The sequence below is a fragment of the Numida meleagris genome, chromosome 19 (assembly GCF_002078875.1).
Source record: "Numida meleagris isolate 19003 breed g44 Domestic line chromosome 19, NumMel1.0, whole genome shotgun sequence".
Taxonomy (NCBI): Eukaryota; Metazoa; Chordata; class Aves; order Galliformes; family Numididae; genus Numida; species Numida meleagris.
Window position 1 is genome coordinate 12,704,427 of NC_034427.1, and position 23,650 is coordinate 12,728,076.

At 43.1% G+C, this 23,650-nt stretch overlaps 1 protein-coding gene and 1 long non-coding RNA gene across 2 annotated transcripts in view; both read right to left on the reverse strand.

Annotated features, from left to right (window-relative positions):
- The window catches only part of TSHZ2 (teashirt zinc finger homeobox 2), a 210,948-nt gene that overhangs the window by 115,453 nt on the left and 71,845 nt on the right, over positions 1 to 23,650 (reverse strand). The gene's annotated exons all lie outside the window — the stretch shown is intronic.
- LOC110408113 lies at positions 893 to 4,305 on the reverse strand. The gene is made up of 3 exons (XR_002444169.1): positions 3,547 to 4,305; positions 3,253 to 3,452; positions 893 to 1,593 (listed from the first exon to the last, which is right to left on the reverse strand). It is a non-coding gene; the product is annotated as an uncharacterized LOC110408113 (long non-coding RNA).

The following is a 23,650-nucleotide window of genomic DNA, read 5'->3' on the forward strand; positions in this document are numbered from 1 at the left end:
ACAACTGCAAGGTATCGTGACACTGCTAAAGCATGGCTTGTAAAATATAATCACTGCAGCCTATATAATATCAACATTTTTCTCTACAAGTGTTTCAATAACTGGCTGCTTCACTTACAACCTGGACTTTTTTTCTGTTTGGCATCGTGGTTACAGAAAGAAGAGAATACAAAAAAAGTAATTTTTCTGCTTGTTTTACTTTGGTAATTAATTTTCTTACTTCACTGAGGAAAAACACAACTTACTTCTCTCTTCAGCTTAAAACCTCTCGCAGATTTACTGTGAGACACAGAACATGCAATAAGTTGCCCACAGTGAGTCCGGCTCCCAAGGTAACACTTCTTTGAGCCGCAGAAAGGTGCAAAGCAGCTAGGATTTATACTCATGTAAAATAACTTCAGCCGTCCGACACAGGAAAGGCAGGTCAAATCACACTTAGCACTTAGGTAATTTTTTTAACTACTGAAATGTAATCATATTGTGGAGAAGGTGATCTCATCTCTGGGCCCAGCGAAACTGCAGCACAATTATGACAAGTATCAAAAGGGAGAAAACCCATTCCATTTCTCTACATATAGAATAATAACAACAAAAAGCTTTTCTTTGATCTCCTTGCCAAATAAAGTACTGCTCTAGCATGTGACATATGACTGCGGTGACCCTGAGATATGCCTCCTGCACATTACCTTTACTTTGTTTCAGCGGAGCCAAAACTGGTCACAGAACTCCATCATTTACACTTAGCTTCTTTGCAACCATTTTTCATGTTTAGTCCCTGATAGAAAAGGAACGTGTCTGTTTCCTACCGGTGATTTATTTCGTAGTTTCTAAGCAAAACACTTTTATCTGAAAGTATAGGTCAGACAAAGGAATGCTGCAATCAGAGAGACACTTGCAGAAACATTATAAATACTGCCCTATGTACAGCAGGAGCTCTGCGCTGTCAGAAATGATGAGCTGCTCAGCAGCGCTGACGTGCATTGTCTTTGGTGAGCAAAGAGTTGCTGTTAAACTGGAAGAGGGATACCCCTTGGAATCCTGAAAACAACTGAGTCTCGAGAGCTGTTAGGGAGGATGCCTTTATTGGCTCGGTATGATTATTTTACTGTTTTACTATTTTATTTTGCCAAGGGCAGCAGCCCTCAGTGACACGGACGTGGCACGTCCTCTGTCGCCCAGCTCCATGGCTGTCCCACCGGGCACCCCCAGCTTTCAGTGTGTTCCTCCTTCTAGCGAGCTGAGGAAGCCCTGCTGCTCCTGTTTTACAGAGAGAGAAGACATAGCGAAATCTGAGTGACGTGTCCACGGTCACACAGCGTAATGCGAATACGTACGGTGTTTTGAAGAGCGAAGAAGAGCACCGTGCTACTCTGACTGAGAGCCAAAGGCAGAAAGCAAAGGGCAGATGGGACGGGGTGGGGGAGGGCTCCGTGCTGCACCAGGCCACGAGGGGAGGAGCAGGAGGAGGAGCGAGAACGGCTGTGACGAATCCGGAGCACCTCCAAAGTTCACAGCTTCTCCAAGTTGAACAGGACTTTGTGTGCTTGGCAGGTGTCTGCTTTTCATCAAAACGTCCTGATGTTCTTATTGCCTCTAGTTGCAAATCAATAAAGCAGAGAATAATGACAGTTCAGCTATTTTTCTCCTGGTAAAGCGACCAGTACTGATCTACATATCTTGAGAAATCAGTTGGAAATGAGGAAGAACCAGAACTTCCTATTTAGCAGGGAAACGTCGGCATACGCCTTCATCTTGTGTATGATGTTTTGATACTGTAGTGACAGGCGTCAGTGAGCTGATGGATCATTCTTCTGAGATAAGGCCTTGCCTCTCCTCCCGGGCGGGATGGCGAGCAGACGCCGAGCAGAGCAATGGAAACCGGGCCCGAGGAAAGAGTGTGGGCGGGAGGGGCGAGGGCTGCCCTGCCAGCTGCTGGCGGGAAGGAGGATGAGCAAGATGCTGACCGCTTCATCGCCTCAGCAAAGACCTACAGCAAACCCGGCTGAAATTCAGAAGTGCTAAGGAAACGGCAGCGCTGCGTTCAATACGCTGTGACCTTTTCTGCTATTTTCAAAATTGCAATCTTGGGGAAAAAAAAAAAAAAAAAGAAGGAAGCCCACTCTTGCCACATGGCTGAAAATGTTATTAAAAGCAATGAATTCTTTTTTTTTTTTTTTTTTTTTTTTTAAAGTACCATTTGGAGCAGAGAGAGCACAGAGGATGCCTCTCTTAAACCAAAGAGAAGTTAGATATTTGAAAAGAACCCATTTATCTCAGTCGTTCTTTTACGTGCTGTCTTATATTTATTTCTACGCGCACTTCTTTGAATTGCACGTTTTATTTTTTACCGTGTGCAGTAGCTGTTAATGATCATACACTGTTAGGAGAATTAAAATAGAATCCTGCATTTCACTTGAACACCAGCGCAGCACACACACAGGATGCAGCGTATATAAATAACAAAGACCTTGCATAATCACATACTCTATATCCTCTCTTACTAGAATATAAAAGCAAGCCTTAACCTATGACAAAATTTAATACAAATAAGATATGAACTAAATAAAATGCACAATGCTGGAGCTCAATTTGAACTACTCAGACTTCATCAAAATATATTGGAAAATGCGTGATAGGACAGGGAGAATCTTTGCATATAAATTATGGCTATGAAAGGATTTGCTGCTGCAAACAAGTGCAGAGATGAAACTTCCCAAAAAGTTATACAAAGCATAAGATATTGTAAATAATAATTTACATTTAAATAGCACCTTCAATACCGTAGAAGCTCGGAGCATTTTGCTAACTGCAAGTGAAATGCTGTGATGGGTAGATGGTGCAAGCAATGTTTTCAGCACTGCTTTGCTTACACATCACAATACAAGTAAAGTAACTGCAGAGAAAGAACTTTCTGACCTCTGTGTGTGTTGCATTTATATTAGCAAGCAGGGGCACAGGCAGCTGAGGCTCAGAGAGGACAGGCAGAGACAAAGAGTAGCTGGAACTTATAAATGAGGCAACAAAGCAATAGCCAATGGCAGGATCAGTCGGAGACCTGGCCGCCAAATTAGGGGTTCTTACGTCCACTTATATACGCATATAGGATCTATGCCCACTTCCCCAAATGGATTCCAATTACTCGGACTTTAGTGATAATTTGTAATCGAGTAGCAAAGAAGATCTGGTCCTTACACAAAGAAAAGACCACTAAACTAGAAATATGCAGTTAAAATGGATGCTGAAATTACTTACGGAGGTGTAACAGCTATTTCATGGCGGAATATTAGCACTTCACCGGTAGATTAGAAACCAGGAAATGAGGGCAGTAATCCATCCTCTGTGTTTGTATTTTAGGAATCTCTAACCTTTGAGGGTTTAGCATGCATGTTGGAGCAAATTACTCTGATCACCAATATCAATGTGACAAGCTGAGATATTATACGCCAATCATTCTGTGACAGAGATAAAAGCGAACAAGATTCATTTCATAGATATCCAGAGATGGAACATGGATTATGTAGTAGTGTCGTTTTTCCCCCAACACACCTCTCAGCATTTTTAAGCTGTTTTAGCAAGGAACTTGAAATACAACTGTTTCAAGACAAATAGAAAGGTTCTAAACCTCAAGTCGAGTCAGTACCAAAGGACTTTATGAAACTGAGAACTGCCTCTCCACTGAGCGCCCGGCCACCCAGGCTGATCAACTGACCTGCCCTTTACTTCTGCCCTACAGAGTGTAAGCAAAAAAGGTGAACAGGAGAGACAGTGAAAAAGGAATATCTTCTGAGGTGTTCTCTCAGAGGGGGGAGTGTCTTGGAGACAGTGTCCTAGACACCAGGGATACAAACTGGCTTTACACTGACTCCCCTGTGCGTTAGTAATGCCATGAGTGAACAGGGCTAGCTCTTGGGGCACCTGTCTGCGGTGCCTGTGTGGGCTCAGGAAAGGGACATCTAGCGAAAGCTTCGGCTGAGGGTAGCTCCGGGCTCGCACAGCTTTCCCTCTTCCCCATCATCCTTGGGCTCCGGCTCCTGAAGTCCCTGTCAGCTGCACATTCGGCATCTGAGAGCTTTCTTGGATCTCGCCCACTGGACCAGGTCCTCAGCTGGTCTCCATGCTCTGGAACTCTTGCCAGAGGTTTAAGCTAAATGCGAGCCCAGGAGGGCCGGCTAGCTTAGAGAGAAGGAATCAAGATATACGATCACTGCTCCCAGAAATATAAAAACTATTTACAGAATTGTACAAACATCCTATTCTCATTAACTCCTCTGCAGCTTTTCTGAAGACCCATTCCAAATATAACTGTACAGTATATACTATGGAAGAAAAAAATGTAAATACATGCACAACCTTTTATTTAATCTTAGGAGGAGAAAAATGTACATATTGATGGATTCCCTGCTTCCCCCACTACAGTTTAAACCATTTTCTCTAGTTGTCAGAAATTAAAGACTGAAAGCCAGAGGGCTATCACACATTATAGTCTATATAAAACTATAGCTAGAGTTGAACTACTGACACTCTAAATAAGCACCCAGCAGCACGACAATTGCAAAGACTTGATTTTCTACATAGAAAATTCAGTAAAATCAGTGGATGAGAGATGAAAAATACCTAAGATCAAGCTCCTGTGGGATGGTTCAGAAACATACCTTTGACTTGCAAGACAGCCAGCATGAGTAGTACCTGAAAACACATACTCCTCCCCTGTGCCCTTCCAGAAGCCATGTGTGCATGAGCATGGGCCTCCTGAGGCGCCAGGAGAGCGGCTGGAGCCGAGCCAGGCGTTGGCTGTGACACCTCGGGTGGTGATGGCCAGGGAGCTGCCGAGCCCAACAAAGGCTCCACAAAAGTGGTTCCAGCCATACAGACTTTATTTTAGAGATGAGTTCTCTTCATTTCAGGCTTTATCTCCTCTCTTTTTCTAAGACTAAATTATACCTTGAGCTTGTTTAATTCCACATTAGCCTAACGAAGCCTCTGCTGTGCACATCGGTCTATATTTTGTGATCCCTAACCACCCCTGACACATTCCAAGTAAAACTAGTGTTACGATTGGCTGGGTGAGGACTACAGTGTTTAGTCTCAAAAAATAGCTGTGATGAAATGAGTTATTTAACCAGATCTCACTACTATAACCACTTGGCCAGAAGGCAAAATCTTTTCTCCATGAACAGCAGTTCCTTTTTCAAAGCAAAACCACGCCAGCAATAATTTAACTTTTTTTCTTTTAGAACCGAAAGTCTTGGATACAAACTCTACTGCAAATAGCCTGAGCCATGACGCTGATACCTGTTGCCACCTGTAGTTTCCCCTCAGATATGCATGTCTGTGACATCTCATGAGTTTTCCTAATCTGACGATGAACCCACAGGAAATGTTTCCAGGTAGGCTTTCAAACATAGCCAAACCCAAGCGTTATGGAAGTACTGCAGGTGTAATCTGCTGAGAATAACAGGGACAGCCTCTGTCACCCCGCAGAAAGAAATGTGAACAGAACCATATTCATGACTGCGGGCTGATTTTATATTGCACTGCTGAATACACGAATATCTGTTCCACACCAGGTATATGACATTTAAAGCATTTTTGACCCAATCTCCTTCACAGTGGGAAGCACACAGAACTGTGGTCCAGTATTTCAAAAATAATTTGTCTTAACCTAGTGAAAATGTCTCAGAATCCACTGTATAAATATGTTTATATGTGTATGTGTATGTATATTTATGTGCACATATGCTATGCAATTCCTATGCCAGAAAAAAATGATACCAAGTTTGGTGATGATAAGAATGGAACAATGGCATTTAACATGCTGGTAAGAGTGTACAAACAAACTCACATGGGAACACACGTAACAACTTTATCATTCGATCCTGCAGCATTATCACGTACATTTACATACGTTATTGTTAGGTCTCTGTTCAGATCTTGTTGATTTCAGGAGAAGTCCTCCACAGAGACAAATGTTGGTATAAATCAATACATACATATGTAAATACATGCAAACTCCATACACAAATTGTTAAGCACAAGGCAGAACGGTCCTTTTTCATAATCAAAACAATTGTATTCTTTGCATCACAGCTGCAGGAGGAAACAAAGGCCAAGAGGAGCACATCCTGTGCCAGACGTGATGCATTCAAGGTCTTACAAGATGGTTCCTATCTTAGAGAGCTCAAACCCCAAATAGGTAGATCTAATTACAGGTATCAGAGAGCAGGAACGGAAATGTGGAGAAATAGGATGACTTGCCCAGTGCCAGCCCGTGGTGCAGCTGGGGGCTGAGCAGTTTCCTGAGGAGGACCTCAACTGAAAGATGGATTTTGTTTTTAACCAGCACAGCTGGATTCCCCAGTGTCTATAACTGGACATGCTGGGTGGCAAAAGAGTGGGAGATGGTATTTCCCCTTCCTTACACACCCTGTGAAAACGGCTCTGCTTTCTTTCCACTTTTTTTTCTTTTTTTTTTTTTTCTGTATTGTCTTTCCCAAAGGCCTGCAGGAAAAAACATCACTACAGAGAGCCCAGAGGAGAAAGTTCACGCCCCAGGTCATCTCTGTAAACCAGCTTCACGCAGGAACAGATCTGATATTGAATCCTTTGATTATTAATGCAGGCAGATTTGCCTGCCTCGCTGGCCTCAGGTTTGTACCTCGCTGGGCCTGGCGCTGGGATTGCAGGCAGCCACAGATCCTCACAGAAGGGAGGACTGAAAGGACTGATTCCAGGCTAAGCAGCAGGACTCTTTAAAACGTGTGATCAGGTTTTCTGCAATATCCCTGCAATCCTCAGCTTTTCTGTGTTATGCAAATTCTACTTTGGCCATATGAAGAATGCTAAGGAACGTATGGCGCAAGCACACACAGTGAACCTGAGGAGGCCATAAAGAAGCAATACAGACAAAGAAGGACTAGTTTCTCCTGCATGCTTTCTTTCTGTTGTTAAAACATTTGTTTTATATCTCTTCCCATTTTTTTTTTTCAATAAACACAGTGGTTTTTTTGTGTTTCACGTAGCCTATGTAGGAGGACAATTTGCTGTAATAGGCAACGTGAGAAGCATTTTTCACCGCAAGAAGAAGAAAAAATCCAGCTCAAATCCTCCAGCAGTGCCCACCTAGGTGGTGCTGAAATGAAGATATTACGCTGCTTTTTCAGAATGTCCTTATGCAAACAGGATGTTGTAAATGTCTCTTTTTTGAAAAAGGGCTTGTATCTGGTCTTAGCTCTGCCCTTTGATTTATTAGCAGCTTCAGCTGCAGACCAAATAGGTTTTCCTGTCTCTGCAAGCTCCTATTCCAGTCTGAAGTCACCGCGCTCTAAGACACGCTCCTTAAAGTACAAACTCTGTTACAGTGCCCTAAATAATATGTGATGCGAATAAGTGCTGTTAAAGGAGTTTCCTGTTTTGGTTTCCTTATTGGCACTCCGAGCTGAGCTAAAATCTCCAAGGGGCTTACTTAGTATGCAGATATTGAAACCGAACCAAAAAAGATTCTTGCATTTGTTGTGCTGTAGCTTTAAATGCCCCTGGCAGAAACTTCCTTTCTCTCCCTTTCTCCCTTTCTCTTTCCCCCTCTCTCTTTTTGATGTTTCTTCTTTCTCTCAGCCTGTCATTGACAGTAAGTGCAATCACATTACACACAGCTTTCTTTGGAAAGCCCCCTTTTTAATGATCTGGCAGTCTGTAGACACTGACTGCTTCCAGAAAAAATTTCAATCCCTCTTCCCACAGCTTCCGCAAGCTCCAGTGATAAATGACACCTGTCATTCTGTCACAGACAAACGGCACAGATGGGAGCGTCAGTGATATATGGCTCACCAGAACAGGAAATCAACTCCGTTGGTTTTTTGGTGGAGTTTTTTTTTAAACAGAAAAGAGCTGACCGGGACATTGTCATGAGGCTGTTCCAGGGGCCTTGCCTGGAGGAGGAGAGGAGGCAGGCGCAGGGGAACTGGTAGTTGTTAAGTAGCACGCTGCAGCGGAAAGAAGGACGGAGGCTGTCTGAACGGCTCTGCAGTTTAGCACTGCAAGCGTGCCTGAGCGGCAGGCTGAAGGTGTGAGTGTGACCCCCAGCTGTGCCCCAGCAGCCATGCAGTTCCCTCCCCGCCGTGGGAGCGCACTGGCAGCGGTGGCAGCCGCTGGTGCTGGGCTGGGTGCTGGGTGCAGACCTGCCCGCAGCTGTGCTCGGCATTTGGGTGATGGGTATTCGCAGTTACATTTGATTTAGTTTCTTTCCGTGATTGAACCGAACCAAAATCCCGGCTTCAAGAACACCCAGGAAGCAGGAAAACTTAATTCTGAACCCATTTTCCTTCAGACAGGTCTTTCATAAGCTTCTTTGAAAATTGCTCCTGTTTTCAGAAGGAAATTTTTGTAGAGACAAATCACAGGCTGACGGAGACACGCAGCCCCTTCCCGGTGCCAGGAAGGCCGACCATAAGCTCAGAGCTCCGGCAAACGCTGCATGGAACTTCCTGCCCTGCGCTGCTCTGCTGCAGAAGGGAGCTCAGCCCTGCCAAGGGAGCTGCTGAGGGGGCCCAGCTGGCTGTTATCAGTTGGTAATTGAAGGATATTTAGCAGTCATGAGGAAGGAGAGTCTCCCCCAGACTGCTCATGGAGCAAAGAAAGTTGGACTTCACGCAGGCAGCCTTCCCCAGTCCCTAAGTGGGGATGCTTCCACAAGCACCTCAGCAGCACTGCTGTGGGTGCAGAACCCCTTCTTGCCCTCAGCCAGCTCTGGGCACTCCCCTTCTCCGTCACTTTATGATGAAGCCTTTTCCAGATTTTGTTACAGGGCAAATGCAACGCCACCATCTCCCGAGCCAGAGATAAAGCAAACGGACCATTCTTCATCCCTCGGCCACAGAACTTCTGATTTGCAACATCACCTCTCAGGGTAAACATGGCTCCATGGAATAAACATAGCAAAATTGGACCCCAGTACAAATTTTGACTTGTTTTTCTGCCAGTTTTGGAAATGCAGGGATACATTGAGAGAGCGTTCCCCGTGATTCAGCTGTAGGGTTTCTGAAAAGATTAACGAATGTCATGTGGCAGAATCTCCACATGCCGCAATGAAAATATATCCCCTGAGGCTGCATTTTCCAAAGGAGCTGGGTGATAATGCTGCCTTTCCTGCACATTTATTGCATTTGATATGTACAGTTGTGTGTACAAAAAAACTAATCAGGACTCCAAAGTGACGTGAAATACAACTAAGTATGCAGGCAAAGTTAACAAAAGAAATTTCATCGCATTTTAGATGCTGTTTATCAGCAGCAATAGCCTAGGGAGAACTTTGGAACAAATTCCTGAGATTTTCCAACACTGCATAGATACGCTACTAATATTGCTCCATTACGGTTTCATGCTCTAGATTAAGTCAATGTGATGAAATGTATAAAATGAACGGAACAGTTGCTAACTGTAGAACCTGGATGGCTCAAGATTATGCATATTCAAGGCATTAATAACAAGCCTTTAGTCATCCATCAATTGTAACCCACACAGATCACATACAATTTTCATTGCATGGACAGACTTTTGTCCTTCTATAAATTAAGAATGGGATTCCTATGGAAAGCAGAAAGGCGGTAATCATCATGCAGCTCAACTTATCAAGTGCACCTACAATGGCAGCAGGTTTGGGGTACAAAAAAACAGCACTTAAGGATGTAGGAGAAATGATCACATCAAAGAGAGGTGACGGAGGATGCGACGCAATGAACCTACTGGGTGGACAGATTAGTGGTATTCCAAACGGAGGAAATGAAGGGAAGAGCATGATGGGGACCAATGAGCCACTGTCAAATTTAAATAAAGATCGGGCTCTATCTCAGTTTGAAAGCACATTTTTCTACCTCTCTGCCATGACAAATGAAGCAGCAACACAAACCCTCGTAAGAAGCTGAGATCAGGGAGAGAGCAGCACACAGTTGTGCCTGTGCAGTGCAGGTCCAAACACTTCTAGCTGTTTTCAACAGTCCAACAGCCTCATAGAGGCCCGTGATGGCTTCTGTGTTCCTGACCTTAACCTGCAACCAGTTAACTACAAAACCATTTTATACCATGATGATGAATGAACTGGAACCACATAACTGAATGACAGTAAACTGCAAGAAATTTAGTCTGAACCAGCACCTCTATTGTTTGTACTTCAGTATGGCCACGCTCTGCAGTCTGCTCACTCTGGTTCCGGAGAAGAAACATGACTTCACAGCAAAACTTGGACTTAGACTGAATTGGAGCACCTGGGGCAAAGTTTCTTTTCTTATTCTGTTTCCTGAGGATACAGCTGAGTGCGACTTTCTGGCTTCTACAGTCACTTCTCAGTTTGAAACAGATGCAGTTTTTCACAGAGAAAGATAACTTGCAAGTAGAATTTCCGTTGCTATCCTTCTCCATTAGGAGAGAAAATTAAAATATCCTTCAGGAGGGAATACATATCAGTTCTGTAAATTTAACAAGGGGTTTCTGCAAGCACTGAAGAATATCCTGAAAATATACTATGGAACAGAACATTGTACGTGAAAAAAAAAAAAGAATAACTAGGTTAATGCCAAAAAAACCATTCTGTCATATCAATAGTGTTGGATCAGGACAGACCTAGCCAAGAGTATTTTAAACTTTGATCAAAACTGTGAATCAGATGAGGCAGAATTATAACCCCAGTGTAGCAAAAGTCTGAAATTTGTAATGACAATTAAAAAACGTTACGTTCCAGAGAGACCAGAAACCAAACAGAGATCCTGAGCCAGGAGATAAAATTCACCAAGCCACAGCTGTACAAGTGAGAGATGATCAACTGTAGCCTTAAAAACAGCCTATGAACCAGAACTAAAATTCAATTGTGGCTGTGAAGAGGATTTATAAAAACACTTAGGAAATTTAGAAGCCCACTTGCCATAGACTTTTAGTGACAGCTTGGTGCCAGTTTGCTCTTTTCACCTTTGAGAATCTCAAGTAATGGACTTGCTCAAGAGAAGCAGGACAACAGCGAACTGAACAAACTGCAGGGTTAATTTTCCACACTGTACAAGAGATGCTGACAGACAAGCCAATGGGCCAACTGGGAAAGAACTGGGACCTGCACCAAAAATGTACTTGTCAAGCAGTTGCAGATTTTTTTTAGCTGTTCTGGGATAAAATTGACGTGTTTTGACTGATGAATCATGAGCAAAGATTGCCCAGTGTGCTCAGTTTGAAATACCAGCTTCTACCTGTGTGTGCTGGAACACTCTGTTCTCTCCTCTGAGCGTTTCTTTGGCAAATCTGTTCTTGAAGTAACAGCTAAGCACAAATCCTTCAGGGTGCAATCCTGTTCCTCTCCAGCCCAACAGGGATATACCACTGAATCCAGCTGGGAACAGTAGCGAGCTATTAATAAGGAGACTTCATATATATCACAATTTTGCAAAATAGTCATTTCTTCACATGTCCCTTGCAGCATGTGGGGACAAAGACATTTAGTCAAATGTGTTTGCTGTCATCCATTACACCTGCCAGCATGTGACATTAGCTATCAAAATAGATGACAAACGGTGTGAACGCGGGGTGCCTGGTTGCTCCTTCTGTTGTTTCCAGACCTCTTTATCCCAACAAATTGTACTTCTCTCCTCTCCCCTTCAATCTCAGTACTTGCAGCTACTGTAGTATATGATGGTGATCAGATCTCCTAAGCCAGAAGATGATGGTGGCAGGAGCATGGGCTGCCTCACGCCAATCTGTGTCACTTCGGTTTTATTGACATACAGAACCAATAAATGCGTTTCTGTAATGGGTTGGCATTAGGGTCTCACTTTTCTGTTCCTTCTAGATGTTACAGGAAAATGTATCAACTCGCACAAATAGTGCTGTCTTGAAATTTGAAGCAGGATCTACCCTCTTAGGTTGGCTGCAACCACAATCTAGTCAGTGCCTGTCGGGCCTTTTAGTATTCACTGATGTTAAATGTACAGGCAAAATTGCTAAAAAATTTTCAACTTTTTTTGGTCTTAAATGCCTTATCTCAAGGCCTCTTGCCTGTGGTATAAAATTAATATGGCATAAAGTTCATCTTAATTGCAAGATGAGAATGCAGAAACATACAGCGAGGTCTGGCTTTTGAGGTTTTTTCTTGTCCCCTGATCAGGAAGAAGCACACAAGAAGCTGTGGTTCTGCGAGCAGGGTTATCAGTGGATCGCTCAAACCTCAGGGAGTTCCACCAGTGAGCCGGATGTTAGGAGACTTTTAAAGTTTGTTTGGTGAAGTCCAGTCTCTTCACCTTCACAAATATTGAGGGAATTAGCTAGCTCCACTTGCAGATAGCTAACTACTTAAGGTCTTCGTTCAGCTGGGTTAACACATATATTTATGAATTTTACTACGTCCAATAACTAAACAAAAGCAATTGGATGGCAAATGTCCAATCAAAGACATTTTGTGGGTATATAAAGCATTGTGTCACGTCAGCAGGGGATCCAACAGAAGTAACCCGATGTGATGTGACACTGCTCCAGCAATGTAATGTAACATGGCACCACCAAGTAAGCAAAAAAAAGCCCAAACATTTTATTTTTAGCTGAGATGGTCATTACCGTCCAATCTCTGATCTGAATGTTTTTTGACGGACTTAAGTGGAGTGAATACTGTTAGAATTTGGCTGATGTCATGAGTTTAATAGCTATTTGAATTATCCCAATCTTCCAGCAGCTCACTAAATTTTTAATCTTTTCTGATCACTATGAGGACAAAAAAAGGCTTTCTTCTAAAATAATGGCCTAAAATGCTGTCACTGCAAACTCTAAATATTATAGCATTTGGACCAAACTTTTCTAATATCTGCCAGTCAATATGTTTTTGAAAGTTTTGTGAGATTTTGAACAGTCATGAGAGAAGTTGAAGACTGTGGCCTGGTCCTTGCTCCTCAGACCAATCTGTGGCAAACCGACCCGCACAGGTGCAACAACAGCTCCTCAGCTAAAAGCAGGTTTGAAGGATCAGCGACGCAGTGCACTGATACCTGCAGCTGTGCTAGCATCATCTGGAGCACTGGAGATCACACGGAGAGAAATCACATCAAGATGTAGACGCTTGGACAAGCAATGGAATGAGGTCTTAGTAGGGCTCAGCTTTTCCATCAGGACATCTGTGACTGCACATCGGGCAACACAGCCCTATGGCCATGGGCTGTGGGGATTTCTTTCCAAATTCCGGTGGCTCTGACCTGCTGAGAACAGCCCTTACTGGATTTTACAAGGCCTGGTCGTAGATCTAGCTGGAGAAAATAAGAAAATATGAGGGTGGAAAGAGGAGGCAGCAAACTTCTGCCATTCTGTGAAATGTCCAGTAGGCTCCGGCATGAAGTGCAAGCTCAGCCCTCAGTTCAGATCAGCGTTACATCCAGTAGGTTCTGGCATGTAGCGCTTGCTCAGCCCTCAGCTCGTATCAGCATAAACACTTCATCACAGCTGACACGCTGATATGCTAAATGAGTAAGTGCGGTGCACAAAGAGGTCACAGAGAAGTTAACTAAAGGGATTATAAGGGACAGTCAACACACTTCAAAAAGAAAAACCCTGATAGGTGCAGAAAACATGGTAAATGAGCCCGAAGAATGCAAACCCTCCGCCGTGCACTCCATTACAGCCCTGACAGTCCAGTTCCAAACAGTTAAATATGAAACTGTCAACAAGGGCCTGTCTTAATAACCAAACTTGAGGCCTTTTATCCTGGAAGATTTATGAAGTAATTTTAAAGAGGCCCAAGCAAACATCTGTCAATAAATTGAATGCCGGCTACAGGATTTACAAGCAAGACAAGAATTTCTCATTAAGTGCACATTAGCACTGTGGGGATCATAAATAGTAAGAGGGCAGGATGCTGAGCCTCTCAAGCTGTCATTAAAACACTATCTAAGAACTAATGAGGAAGTGATGGAAGGATACTAATGATCCCTCAGGCTCCTTTCATTCAGCAGCGAAAGAGGACGGTGCGATGAAGAGTTTCACAGTTACACCCGAAGGTCTGCAGAATGGCAGGGAGGTTTTTGGAGTGCGTCCCAGTGCAGCCCCACCACTGTAATGCCACGAGCAACAAGATTCCACCCCGAGCTCTTCCTCCAAACCGCATGAAGGGCAGGGTGACAAACAGAACAGGCAAGTCTCTGACTGTGGCAGGCCAGTAGAAGTGGTGTGGGTTGTACCAGGAGGACTTGCACTGACCTGCTGGTGGAATAGCTGATAAAAGTAATTTTCACATGGAAAATAACTTGCAAGCTTCCATTTTGAAAAATGGGGGTTAAGGACAAGATTTCTCTCACTGCCCTCATGTGAGCAGTGATGTGCCCTCATCTCTGGTCCTCCAAGGAGGCAGACAAAGGTCTGTGACAAGCACTGGAGAACTGTAGGTGGCTCTGGTTCCCAAGAGCTGTCATTAACATCAATGAACAGATTCCTTAGTGGTCTTTTTTCATGCCCTCGTCTGCTTCTCTCTGTCCATTCACCTACATCCATACCAGCTCCACTTCTCTGTGCCCAGCCCCACCCACGAGCAGTCCCTGACGTCCATTCCTTGCCTCTCTGTCCTCTCTTCTCCACCTGTTAGTGCCTGTGGCTCCAATTACCCCTTTCCCTGCCTTCTGTGTAACACAGCCCTACTCTCATGTTCTCTCTGCTGGTGAATTCTGCTCACATATACAAAGTGGGGCAAACTCACAACTTGAAATCAGTGGCAGCTCAATAGCCCCAAAGTTACAGAACTTATCAGGGATGTGGGGGGGCTGACTGTGAGCTCCTGTTCTTCCAGATTCGGAGCACTGACTGATGTTGATCTTACCACATCCCAGATGACTGCAGTCCATCCCACTTCTGGCTGTTCTGTAGAGGCACCATCTCTACAGAGGTACCTCCTACCCCCACGTTCTTTGTGCTTATGATCAGGAGCTGACACACTTTGCCTGATGACATCCTGGTCAGAGATGACACATTTTTGAGACTTACTGTCTACAAATGCGTTTGCTGATGGAAAAGAGGTTTTTTAGGTTGCTCTGTTTTCTGCCAAAATGGGAATCTTCCCCTTGCTGTGACCCTCTACACACGGACCAAAATGATTACTGAGACATAAAAAAAACCTATTTCTATCAATAAGGATTATTTCTTTAGGTCTACAGCACACTGGCACTTAAAGTATAATGTAGTTAGATTTTTTTCTACAATAGATGTTTTTACAAGCTATTGGTGTCACAGATAGATGTCTCTTTCTGAGACTTCTGTCTGCAGAAGAAATCAAATGAATGTAACCAAAGTTCACATTAGGAGAAAGACATGATATTAATGAGTGGTAACACATATCAACAAGTTACTCTTCGGTTAAAAAACGCATTCAAAAGAAATATCATAGTTTAAGCCTTTAAGTGTTCAGCTTTTCAAATGAGTTTGCCCATAAACACTAATTGTTAATAACTTGTATGTAGTAGATAGTTCTTCAAACACAAAATTAACACATAAAAAGACAAACTAAATTTTCCAGTAAAAGATACGAAAGACAAATACATTTCAGTGCATTCAGCAATGATACTAACATTCATATTTAAACCCCTTTTCTCTCAGTACTGGAAATTTAATGCAATCCAGGGAAGCACAAGGGCTGTTCCAAAAATAATGCCTCCTAGTTTGTGATGTTGGCTCACAACGTCAGAGGCGGATGCTGGTGCTGTGGCAGTAGGGGTTGAACCTTCCCACCAATGTCCCATTACATTTTGTTGCTGTGTGACAGCTGGCAGCAGAGGAGCAGCCTGACAGCGTGGGGTCTGACATGGAAGGGTGTGTGGAGCGAAGGGGTGGGACTGAATTCCTCCATGTGGAAATAATGGCAGCTCACTGATACTTGCTGAGCACTTATGGAGACCAAACAGTGGGTGTGAGCACAGTGAGGCGGTGGTGGTGAATTTCAGCAGTGGTGACAGCGACAGTGCTCACCTCCATTGGTGCAGATTGTTATGAGTGTGGCATGCAGGCTCTTGTTCATTGCTGGTGAAAATGCACAGCTAACAGTGGTGATTATGTTGAAAAATAGCATTTTGTAGCTGAGAATTTGGTCTATCAAATAGTGATATTGTGCTCTTTGTTGTAGTTTCCATGGAAAGAAACAGGAGGTATTACTTTTGGAGCAACCTACATAAATAACCCGTACAAAAGGTTCAGGGCTGAGCTGTTCATTAAAACAGATAAAATGCCTGAAATAAATGATGGGGAAATGTTATATGCTATAGCCAGTGATTCATTTTTGTCATCTCTTTGCTCTCTAACTCAGGCTGTATTCAGTCAGGCTGCCTTCCAATAGTTTTATTAACACTGAATCAACCAATGGGATCAATGTATTTAACTACTAGTCAGTGCAAGTCAGGACAGAAATTTCACCCAATCTAATTATTCCTTGTGATGTTATGGCAAGTATGGAAATGTATAATTACAGTGTAATTACACAGACATTGCAAATTCACTAAGTTGTAAATTCCAGGCTATATTTCAATATTAGATCGTTTGAGTGGGTTCAAAATTAGGCAAAACCTGTTTGCTCATCACTGATAATTATGCTGTCAACTTCTGTAAAGCCAGGCACCTCTAAGGAGCATCTAGCTGTTTAATCAGACAAGCCGCCTGACCTGTACGAGGATGAAAGTGAACTCCCCAATTACTGACTGATTGTTTCTTTTGAAAACAATCATTTTGGTCTTACATGGCGCTTAAGACTGTTAGACAGCACCAGCGAGACTGCAGTGGTTACAAGGACTTTCCTCTATTACTCTGGGGATGCTTTGCATTTTGACAGAATAGAATGGACTTGCATTTGTATGTAATTTCACATGCTACAGTAGATGGGACTGTGTGAGGAGAAGGACAATTTTTGGCTTGTTTGTGGCTAAGTGTCACATGAAGTCTGATTATCCTACTGTACCCCAGGTGGAGAAGTTTGAACCTATTGACTGATTTACATCAGCGAGACTGGAATCAAATCACTATCCTTTTGCAGAGAGAAAAGGTTTGCAATTGAAGTAGCAAACTTAAATCCTAAGGCAAGGAAAACTCCTACTGAAGGAGAAGATATGACAGTGTCACTGCAGGACCCTGCAAGAACATCTTTAAATGCCACTGGACTTAAGAACAGCAAGATGTAGTGGACTCAGCTCTTCTTGCACGTGGCTGCTGTTGGCTGAATGCAGGACACATAGATAAAGCTGTATTTTAAAAAGCAATAAGGAAGAGTATCTATTTTGATCTGTTCCTGTAAAGCCCACCCTGCTTTAAACATTTTTTTTTTGTTTTATGGGGAAAAACGCCTACAAGCTTCTAAGCACACATCCATCTGCTGACCCAGCTGTGGATGCTAATATACATAATGGAAGAGAAATTTCCTGTTACAGATTCTTCTGTAAACTGCAAATCTCAATCCTTTGTTTTAGATACTGATTCAACAATTTTAGTATCAATAATTAAAGCAAATTCTTTTCTTTCAGAAAGGTCTCGGGCAATAGGTTCTGAATGGAAAATAAAAGCAGGCTTTCTTAGTTCTTCTTGACCTTTTAAATGGAATAAAATTGATGCTATTTCAGGTAAGGAAGGAAAGTAAGCTTTAATATTAACTTTATCTCACGATAGAGAGGCAAAAGATTTTTGTCTGTGCTGCACTGCAATTATCAGGGGGTTTTAAACAGCAGAGATATGTTTGGCCACATGGAGCGTTCCTTAACAAATACAGTGGTGTAAAGGTGCCTTTACTGTCTCCCAGGATCAGATCTGTTTCATTTAAACATACACTTGTTTTATGGTAGCTTGAACCGAATTTCTCATTATAAAATGCAGGCCTGGTTTTAGCTTAATTGGATAAAAAACAGGTGTTAGCTTACCTTTGTTATTATAAATTAACGTTATCAGGCTTGCTGACTCATGAAACTGAGGTTATAGCAACTTTAGATACGCTGAAAAATTAATCTATCATTTGAAGAACCCTGCAGTATATTTTATCTCGCATTTCTCGCTCCGATTCCTTCTCTTATGTTATCCCCATTTCGTGGCCTTGGAAGGTTTTGGCGGCGGGGCAGTAAATATCAGACCAGCCGCTTCTGCTTCCCCTGCATGTCCGAGATGCATTCTGTTGTTTGTGGGAGCTGAAACTTCAAAGCTTCTAGGGCTGGAGTCAGAACGTGCTCATCTAAACTACCTTCCTGATTCTGCAAGTTGGGCTAAAATTAGCAGTTGGGGATTTCAAGCACTCCCACTTCTGATTAGGCTGAGAACAAGATCTTCTGCAGCACTTCAGATACTTCTGTTTCTGTCATTAACTGAAAACCAGAAGTTTAAGAATTTACATATTATCTTCCCTAAAAATGTCAGGCTCGGGGCCATTCGCTGGGTCACTTCACTGGGAATTGTCACTGTTTATGTCCAGGACAGAGGCAGGGATGCTGTCCCCGTCCTGCACCGCGAGGCTGCCGTCAGAATTTCATCTTGAAAACTGCTCCTGCGCTAGCTTCTCTTTTTGTGATGAATTTCTAGCTCCTTCTTCTGCAGTACAGCAGTATTAACTCCATCCCCTGCTTTCATATATATTATTAAGAAAAAACTTGCCTACCCTCACTTCATTAGCGACAGCCAGCGCTGCTGTTCTGCAGAGGAACAGTTGCATTAATGACCTGGGGAGCGGAGCAGGTGTGCAGGTGGCTCACTTACATGTGCTTCACCCAGCTCTTCCATTTCTTTATGCTTTGAGCATTTCCTTTATCGTATTTATCGAGAAAAGTAGGAAGTAAAGTAAGTTCTACTGTGAATGTTATCTCATTTATTGAGAAGAAGAGATGCTAATTCTGCTGAGGCAATAAAAGGGCCTTAGAGGGAGTGTAAATGTAATTTTCACCCTTTCGATGCCTTCTTCCATTGCTGCACAGTATAAAGCTGTGTTTTACCTCTGCATTGCGTATCCACCCTCTGTCTTAATTCCAAAGTCCAAGTGTATCTTCTTGATCTATTTATGCACAATGAACACAGAGCATATTTTTTACTTTTTGCAAATGCCTTGCTGGGCTGATGAATAAAATCCCATAGACTCTAATAAACCACAGAAGGATAACTTAGAATTATGTCCCACGGAAAGCCTGAGTAAATAATAAAAACATAAATATACTGGCAAGCTAATGCTATCCACTGCGGGAGACATTTGGAAATGAGAACCTACATCTGTGCACAATAGCACATGTTCAGCTGCGGATCTCTTTGCATTCACACATGTGAGGGAAGGAACGGATTCAGTGCCTGCTCTGCGCACACGTCGCTGCCGTCTGGTTTCCACCCCACCAGGATTCACTCCTGTTTGTTAAACCTAGGTGGGTATACTTTCTTTCCTATATTAGTCAAGTGCAAATGAATGAGCAGAAACAGATTAAATGGCAACTCTAATTAAGCAGCTTATATGTCACAGCACACTAACGTCAACATATTGTTTTAGCTGCAGCGAATTATCGGTACTAAAGTTCTTTAACGGGTAGTCTAAATTTCCTCATTATTCCAGCCAGGGACAAAAGATTAGACAAAGAAATAAGAAGGGCAAAGGTCCTTGATTACAAACAATGCTGTAATGAATAATAATATTCCGCATTTCTGCACGGTCTCCCAGAGCCTGGCGTCCCCGCAGTGCGGATGCCCACCCAGCTGCAGCTGGCTCCGGCCGAGCAGGGCGCGGGTTCCTGTGGAGGTGAAGGGAGCTCCACGGGCAGGAGGGCTGGCGGCCCTTGGGATGGCTGCGAGCTCAGGCTGTGCCACTGCCTCATGGGAAGCTTCTCCTGCAGGCCGGGAGGAGAGCCTGGGGATGCACATGTCACGGCCCGGGCTGGCGGAGCGCTGAGCAGCGGGCAGGGTTTGCACCACAGCCTGGGCTCCGGGTGCCACACGTTCCCTGTCCCTCCACCTTCCCTATCCCCCTCTGGACTGCTATTGTCTGTCTCCAGATTTCCACAGCAACAAGAGCATAAAATTCGCTATCTGGCCTTTAAGGAGCTTAATGGGGAGACCTTCAGCGTGCACAGTTGTTCTGCTTTTAACTTATTTTTGCAAAGCAGGTAGATTTCCAACCTAGAATTAGAGAGAGTGGCCTCGGGCTAAATTGCAGGGAGTCCCAAATGAGTGAACCCTTTGAGGGGAGAATCACTGAAGAAGAAAATGAAGATGACAAGGCTGTTGCTTCTTAATAAACATTATCACATTTTCACCATGCATTATTTATTACTTTTCTTTCACTGATTTATGTTCTGAAACATTTAATCTAATATGTATAACTATATACATATATACATACATTTAATTTTTTTCGTCCTAAACAAATTTCAAGTTCTTTCTTTTCTCCACCGTTAAATTAAATGATAATTGTGGGAAACGTTTCTTCTTTTTCCAATCAGAATATAAATATGATTAAATTAAGGGCATTTGACTGGCGATGCATTTTCTGAAGTTAAAGGTGGAACACTGCAATCAGCCCCAGCAGTGTTGCTACCTGTGCTGCGTGTGGTTTCTCAGGCCTTGCTCTCTGCTAGCAGCTTGCAACCTGCTTTTGTGTCAGGGTGGGAGGGAAAGTTATTGACATCTTTTGCAACCTACACAAGGCACAGTCTATGAGCTCTGCTCCCAGAACGACAGAGGGAAGAGCTCGGGTGAGCCCAGGCTGAGTCGGTTAGCGATGCTGACTGTCAGTAAGAGCCCCTGCAGTGCCCCCGGGCTCCAGCAACACCTTAGATTAGATTTAGGGAGAGCCACAGAAAGTCGTAATCCTCCTGCCTGAAAGAGAGGAAAGACTGGATGGGACAGGAGTCACCACCACGAGGATCTCTGACGAGTGTGGCGAAGCGTGTGTGCCATACATGGGTGCTGGAGGGCAGCACGGGTCCGAAGGCGCAGGCAGCCAGCCATGAGGTGAAGGCAGCCCACGCCGTGCTGCAGTGCGAGGCTGCGCGGTCACCTCGCCCAGCTCCGTCCGCACTCACTGCAGTCAGACCAACGCCTGGTTCTGGGGGGCATGCACTTTGGAGAAAACTGCTGGCGGTTACTTCAGTGCTGCTCGCAAGAGGCATGGAAGGTCAACTCTTCCGGCACAGAACTCTCCTCTCTTTTACTTTACTTTATGGTCAGACAGACTATTTTTATTCCGAGATCTCCTGCTGTCCAGTAAATATATAACTTTGTTACTAACCAAGCCTGCTCCAGAATGATACCTTTGTGGACACTAAAAACAATTTAATGGCATGTCACAATAGCAATTCACTCTGCTAATAGCCCGGCTCAATAATACTATATTGCATAAACCTCCTTCAGTCTTCTGACAAATAATTCACCTTTATGCACTCTGCAGCAAGCTCCATTTCACTAACAAATATATTTCTCCCTTATACCTACAAATAAATATCCAGCATCTTCTTACTGTAACATCAGCTGTTCCTGCGGATGAGGTCAGCGGTGCCGTATTTCTACCACGAATCACCCATCTCCATCATCGCCTCGGAGACCATCAGTTTTTAACTGGCACATCAAATCATAGAGAAGGGTGCGGGGAATAAAATCTTGGGAAAAAATATGTACATTTTGATATGTCTCACAAGCAGCAGCAGTGAAAAGTTTAAATACTCTGTATGTCAGGGCAGCCTTAAACAAATGTTTATGGGCTTTGCTTTTGCAAGCATAAGTATTTGGGTAAGCACAAACCTCAAGATGTCTCTTGCTTAAAATGCAGTGAAAACTCACAGAGCAGGCAGGCATCCTCCTGCCATTCTGCCTCCTGCCTTTCTGTTTTGAGACCGGCTGCTCAAGGAGAGATCTGTTGGGTCTGCTGCGGAATATGACTGCGTGCTTAGACCGTGCTTCCAAGCTGGGGTGAACTGCTGCCTTGATTTGAGGACGGAGCTGCACACGCTCTTCTAAAAGCACAGCTGGCTCTGAAGGCGGCACGTGGCCGTCGCATGGTGCCCTGCAGAAGACACGTCCAGACATCCCCTCCGTGACTGACACAAACCCACCTCGGAACTCCAACCACCTGCAGGTTTCCTTATGCACGGAGGCTCGGTGGCACCCCGCGCCACGAGTTTTATGTTCTCAGCCTGCTTCCTACTGTGGTTTAGGAGAAATCCTCAGGGCACGTTTATCAGTCACACCGGAGGGGATCCAATGGGCCCAGGGAATAAAGGATCTTGTGGTGAGTTCCCTAAAACTCTGATGAGGATTTTTTTGGAGTAGCCTGGATGAGCTGGGTGTTACGGCCCTGGGCACTGCTGCTGTAAATGAAAACTACTACACAATGTCTGAGGTCATATTAAAAGATAGAAAAATAATAATAATAATAATAAAGCAAGCCTCATGGGGGCAAGTAGAGTTTTGTCTACATTTTTATTTTGCTATGTGATCAGCTTACACTTCCATTCCTAGAAATGAGATTCCGGTGATATATTTAGAAATAGGATCAGTTATCAAAAGCTGGTTTTTTTCAACTGTCTATGTAGAATCTCATAAAAAACAACGGATCCTGTTCCTTTAAGAACCACTCTAAAATGCTATGGCAAAAAAAAAAAAAAAAGGCCACTTTTGTAGAAGAAACTATTTGTATCAAATATCATGAGAAAATAAGTGCATCATGACAATTTTGAACATCTTTTATGATTTGATTGTCAGTAACGAGGCCCACAGGAGAGTGATAAATGTGCAGCACGAAAAATATCTATTTCACTTTAGATAGCAAATTATGCAACTCAGTGCTTGATAGCACTTGGCAAAATACAAATGTAGTTGAATGGAATTGAAATTGTTGCTCTTTGCCTAAGACACAGGTAATATCACCAGGGGTCCTGTCTTTAGATATTTATAAGAGCTAAGAGTTTAAGTAATAGTAGCAGTAATACAAAATTACCTTTAAACATTGAAAACATTTTTACTTTGTTACAGGGTGTAATTTACACTTTTTCTCTAATGGCTTACATACTGGAAATGATATACTAATGCAATTTTTCAAATTTAGTTTCCTTTTTGTGTTCTAAAATTATATGCTCTCTCTTTTCCCTGTTTGTCACTTTTCAGACTCCATTTAATTCCATGTTCATAGTTTCATAATTTATCTACTTGTCATAAAAGTTTTCTAAACTTTAAAAAATACAAAATACTTCCTATAAACTCGGAAAAAAATGCTTCCAGTTCAACTTTCAGAAATTTTTCAATTTTGTTCTGAACTATTACCATACATTTTGTTGTTGCTGCGAGATTTTTCATACGGTGACATCAAGCAAGGGAAGGAAAAAATGATCAGGGAAGAGATTCACTCAAACCATTTATATTAACCTGTCACTTCACTTATAGATTTATATTCCTGCTTATCCTACATGGAAGCATAGGAAGATAAATATAAGAGACTGCTGTATAGCTGCGTCTTAGCACAGAATGGGAAATTAATTTTCTACTCTGTGAGAACTTTCAAGATTTTAAAATTTTCCTTGCTCCAAACCATGAAGAAAATGTTTCTCTCATAAACTAAAAAAGAGAAGAAAGAAAAACGCCACATTAACCCAAGTGTTTACTTTTGATAATTTAAATGCATTTTTTTTCCTGGCACTGATGGTTATTTGTCTGACAGGAGCCTTGC